Raw genomic sequence first — 6,000 nt, 5'->3', positions numbered from 1 at the left:
ATTTTGTAGTCTGTCTAGTATAATGGCTAGATTTCGGTTATGTTCTTGGATGGTGCTCCCGAATATTATAATGTCATCCAGGTATACGAAACAGTTATTTCCTATTAACCCCCGTAGCGCGGTATCCATCATACGTTGAAACGTCGCCGGTGCGTTTTTAAGGCCGAAGGGCATGCGATTATAGTGGAAGTGACCTTGTGGGGTTGAGAATGCAGTATATTTTTTGGAATTTTGCTCCATAGGTATCTGGTGAAATCCTGACGAGAGGTCTAGGGCCGAGAAAAATTTAGCTTTGCCTAAGTGCTCGAGTATTTCGTATACGGTATAACGTCGTTCCATATAACGTAATGCGTTATAACGTGATCCCATATAACGTAATACGGTATAACGTCGTTCCATATAACGTAATACGTTATAACGTCGTCCCATATAACGTAATACGATATAACGTCATCCCATATAACGTAATACGTTATAACGTCGTCCCATTTAACGTAATACGTTACAAATTCATCCCATTTAACGTAATACGTTATAACGTCGTCCCATATAATGTAATACGTTATAACGTCAACCCATATAACGTAATACGTTATAACGTCATCCCATATAACGTAATACGTTATAACGTCGTCCCATTTAACGTAATACGTTACAAATTCATCCCATTTAACGTAATACGTTATAACGTCGTCCCATATAATGTAATACGTTATAACGTCAACCCATATAACGTAATGCGTTATAACGTGATCCCATATAACGTAATACGGTATAACGTCGTTCCATATAACGTAATACGTTATAACGTCGTCCCATATAACGTAATACGATATAACGTCATCCCATATAACGTAATACGTTATAACGTCATCCCATATAACGTAATACGGTATAACGTCATACCATATAACCTATTTACGTTATGACGTCATACCATATAACGTATTATGTGATAACGTCATCCCATATTACGTAATACGTTATTACGTCATCCCATATAACGTAATACGTTATAACGTCGTCCCATTTAACGTAATACGTTACAAATTCATCCCAATTAACGTAATACGTTATAACGTCGTCCCATATAATGTAATACGTTATAACGTCAACCCATATAACGTAATACGTTATAACGTCATCCCATATAACGTAATACGTTATAACGTCGTCCCATATAACGTAATTCGTTATAACGTCATCCCGTATAACGTAATACGTTATAACGTCATCCCATATAACGTAATACGGTATAACGTCATACCATATAACCTATTTACGTTATAACGTCATACCATATAACGTATTACGTTATAACGCATACCATATAACGTAATACGTTATAACGTCATCCCATATAACGTAATACGTTATAACGTCATACCATATAACGTAATACGTTATAACGTCATCCCATATAACGTAATACGTTATAACGTCATACCATATAACGTAATACGTTATAACGTCCTCCCATATAACGTAATACGGTATAACGTCATACCATATAACCTATTACGTTACAACGTCATACCATATAACCTATTTCGTTAAAACGTCATCCCATATAACGTAATACGTTATAACGTCGTCCCATTTAACGTAATACGTTACAAATTCATCCCATTTAACGTAATACGTTATAACGTCGTCCCATATAATGTAATACGTTATAACGTCGTCCCATATAACGTAATACGATATAACGTCATCCCATATAACGTAATACGTTATAACGTCGTCCCATTTAACGTAATACGTTACAAATTCATCCCATTTAACGTAATACGTTATAACGTCGTCCCATTTAACGTAATACGTTACAAATTCATCCCATTTAACGTAATACGTTATAACGTCGTCCCATATAATGTAATACGTTATAACGTCAACCCATATAACGTAATACGTTATAACGTCATCCCATATAACGTAATACGTTATAACGTCGTCCCATTTAACGTAATACGTTACAAATTCATCCCATTTAACGTAATACGATATAACGTCGTCCCATATAATGTAATACGTTATAACGTCAACCCATATAACGTAATGCGTTATAACGTGATCCCATATAACGTAATACGGTATAACGTCGTTCCATATAACGTAATACGTTATAACGTCGTCCCATATAACGTAATACGATATAACGTCATCCCATATAACGTAATACGTTATAACGTCATCCCATATAACGTAATACGGTATAACGTCATACCATATAACCTATTTACGTTATGACGTCATACCATATAACGTATTATGTGATAACGTCATCCCATATTACGTAATACGTTATTACGTCATCCCATATAACGTAACACGTTATAACGTCGTCCCATTTAACGTAATACGTTACAGCGTCATCCCATTTAACATAATACGTTACAACGTCATCCCGTATAACGTAATACGTTATAACGTCATCCCATACAACGTAATGCGGTATACTGTCATAGCATATAACCTATTTACGTTATGACGTCATACCATATAACGTATTATGTGATAACGTCATCCCATATAACGTAATACGTTATTACGTCATCCCATATAACGTAACACGTTATAACGTCGTCCCATTTAACGTAATACGTTACAGCGTCATCCCATTTAACGTAATACGTTACAACGTCATCCCGTATAACGTAATACGTTATAACGTCATCCCATATAACGTAATGCGGTATACTGTCATAGCATATAACCTATTTACGTTATGACGTCATACCATATAACGTATTATGTGATAACGTCATCCCATATTACGTGATACGTTATTACGTCATCCCATATAACGTAATACGTTATAACGTCATCCCATATAACGCAATACGATATAACGTCGTCCCATATAACGTGTAATACGTCATAACGTCGTCCCATATAACGTAATACGGTATAAAAGTCGTTCCATATAACGCAATACGTTATAACGTCATCCCCATATAACGCAATACGATATAATGTCGTCCCATATAACGTAATACGGTATAACGTCATACCATCAAACCTATTTACGTTATAACCTCATACCATATAACGTAATACGTGATAACGGCATCCCATATAACGTAATACGTTATTACGTCATCCCAAATAACGTAACACGTTATAACGTCATCCCATATAACGTAATACGGTATACTGTCATAGCATATAAACTATTTACGTTATGACGTCATACCATATAACGTATTATGTGATAACGTCATCCCATATTACGTGATACGTTATTACGTCATCCCATATAACGTAATACGTTATAAGGTCATCCCATATAACGCAATACGATATAACGTCGTCCCATATAACGTAATACGTTATAACGTCGTCCCATATAACGTAATACGGTATAAAGTCGTTCCATATAACGTAATACGTTATAACGTCATCCCATATAACGCAATACGATATAACGTCGTCCCATATAACGTAATACGTTATAACGTCGTCCCATATAACGTGATACGTTATAACGTCATCCCATATAACGTAATACGTTATAACGTCATCCCATATAACGTAATACGTTACAACGTCATCCCATTTAACGTAATACGTTACAACGTGATCCCATATAACGTAATACGTTATAACGTCATCCCATATAACGCAATACGATATAACGTCGTCCCATATAACGTAATACGTTATAACGTCGTCCCATATAACGTAATACGTTATAACGTCATCCCATATAACGTAATACGTTATAACGTCATCCCATATAACGTAATACGGTATAACGTCATACCATATAACCTATTAACGTTATAACGTCATACCATATAACGTATTACGTGATAACGGCATCCCATATAACGTAATACGTTATTACGTCATCCCATATAACGTAGCACGTTATAACGTCGTCCCATTTAACGTAATACGTTACAACGTCATCCCATTTAACGTAATACGTTACAACGTCATACCATGTAACGTAATACGTTATAACGTCATCCCATATAACGTAATACGGTATAACGTCATACCATATAACGTAATATGTTATAACGTCATACCATATAACGTAATACGTTATAACGTCATCCCATATAACGTAATACGTTATAACGTCATACCATATAACCTATTTCGTTAAAACGTCATCCCATATAACGTAATACGTTATAACGTCATCCCATATAACGTAATACGTTATAACGTCATCCCATATAACGTAATACGGTATAACGTCATACCATATAACGTAATATGTTATAACGTCATACCATATAACGTAATACGTTATAACGTCGTCCCATATAATGTAATACGTTATAACGTCAACCCATATAACGTAATACGTTATACCGTCATCCCATATAACGTAATACGTTATAACGTCGTCCCATATAACGTAATACGTTATAACGTCATCCCATATTACGTAATACGTTATAACGTCATCCCATATAACGTAATACGGTATAACGTCATACCATATAACCTATTTACGTTATGACGTCATACCATATAACGTATTATGTGATAACGTCATCCCATATTACGTAATACGTTATTACGTCATCCCATATAACGTAACACGTTATAACGTCGTCCCATTTAACGTAATACGTTACAGCGTCATCCCATTTAACGTAATACGTTACAACGTCATCCCGTATAACGTAATACGTTATAACGTCATCCCATATAACGTAATGCGGTATACTGTCATAGCATATAACCTATTTACGTTATGACGTCATACCATATAACGTATTATGTGATAACGTCATCCCATATTACGTGATACGTTATTACGTCATCCCATATAACGTAATACGTTATCACGTCGTCCCATATAACGTAATACGTCATAACGTCGTCCCATATAACGTAATACGGTATAAAGTCGTTCCATATAACGTAATACGTTATAACGTCATCCCATATAACGCAATACGATATAACGTCGTCCCATATAACGTAATACGTTATAACGTCGTCCCATATAACGTGATACGTTATAACGTCGTCCCATATAACGTGATACGTTATAACGTCATCCCATATAACGTAATACGTTATAACGTCATCCCATATAACGTAATACGGTATAACGTCATACCATATAACGTATTACGTGATAACGGCATCCCATATAACGTAATACGGTATTACGTCATATCATATAACGTAACACGTTATAACGTCGTCCCATTTAACGTAATACGTTACAACGTCATCCCATTTAACGTAATACGTTACAACGTCATCCCATGTAACGTAATACGTTATAACGTCATCCCATATAACGTAATACGGTATAACGTCATACCATATAACGTAATATGTTATAACGTCATACCATATAACGTAATACGTTATAACGTCATCCCATATAACCTATTACGTTACAACGTCATACCTTATAACCTATTTCGTTAAAACGTCATCCCATATAACGTAATACGTTATAACGTCATACCATATAACGTAATACGTTATAACGTCGTCCCATATAACGTAATACGTTATAACGTCATCCCATATAACGTAATACGTTATAACGTCATACCATATAACCTATTTACGTTATAACGTCATACCATATAACGTATTACGTGATAACGGCATCCCATATAACGTAATACGTGATAACGGCATCCCATATAACGTAATACGGTATAACGTCATACCATATAACCTATTTACGTTATAACGTCATACCCTATAACGTATTACGTGATAACGGCATCCCATATAACGTAATACGTTATTACGTCATCCCATATAACGTAACACGTTATAGTGACATCCCATATAACGTAATACGGTATAACGTCATACCATATAACGTAATACGTTATAACGTACTCCCATATAACGAAATACGTTATAACGTCACCCCATATATCGTAATACGTTATAACGTCATACCATATAACGTATTAATTAATAACGTCATCCCATATAACGTAATACGTTATAACGTCCTTCCATATAATGTAATACGTTATAACGTCGTCCCATATAATG

Source organism: Bombus bifarius, unplaced genomic scaffold (genome assembly GCF_011952205.1).
Source record: "Bombus bifarius isolate JDL3187 unplaced genomic scaffold, Bbif_JDL3187 scf7180000009647_frag, whole genome shotgun sequence".
In the NCBI taxonomy this organism is placed as follows: Eukaryota; Metazoa; Arthropoda; class Insecta; order Hymenoptera; family Apidae; genus Bombus; species Bombus bifarius.
Note: the sequence above shows the minus strand (reverse complement) of the source record.